Source organism: Triticum aestivum, chromosome 6B (genome assembly GCF_018294505.1).
Source record: "Triticum aestivum cultivar Chinese Spring chromosome 6B, IWGSC CS RefSeq v2.1, whole genome shotgun sequence".
NCBI classification, from domain to species: Eukaryota; Viridiplantae; Streptophyta; class Magnoliopsida; order Poales; family Poaceae; genus Triticum; species Triticum aestivum.
Window position 1 is genome coordinate 33,989,689 of NC_057810.1, and position 691 is coordinate 33,990,379.

The following is a 691-nucleotide window of genomic DNA, read 5'->3' on the forward strand; positions in this document are numbered from 1 at the left end:
CTCTAAGTGCCCACTTCATCTCTTCTTCTTTGAGGAGTGCATGTAGTTTCTGCTCGGCCTCTGCTTTAGATGCCTGTTCTACCACATCTGGTAAGTTGGATTCGGCTTTTAAATCAAGCTCATTTATAAGGTGGATTAGTCTTTCCTTTTCCACCTAATAATCCTGCTTTTATTTTTACCCAGCCCCTCAGGAACTGCCGCAAATGTCTAATCTTATTTTGTCATTGATCAATACTCGAACTATGCTCTGTCGCCTTAGCCCATTCCCAGGCTATGAGATCAATGAAGCATGGTTTGATCATTGGAAGTAGCTATATGTGCACTGGGTTTGATCATTGCAAAGTCATTCGTTTCTAAAGTAGAGTAGCAAAAAGGAATACATGATATATGGCCATGCCTTCAATTTTTTGCTAGACAACAAGCACCACAATTGTTGGATGCTTCCTTTCACTTTTCGGACTCTTCCACAATACTAACTGACGGACATGCCGCCTAATAGGTGCATCTGACCAATCCACGGCCAAAAGTTGCTGGAGGAGGGGGCGGCGAGCCAGCGGCGTCGGTTAGGCGGAGGTGGCTTCAAATCGAGGATGCAGTGCATGAGGCGAGAAAAGCGAGAAGTTTCTCTCTGCGTGCCGACTCCGGGGGGCGCTGGCTCCACGGCAGCAGACCGGAGCTCAACCCACCGATG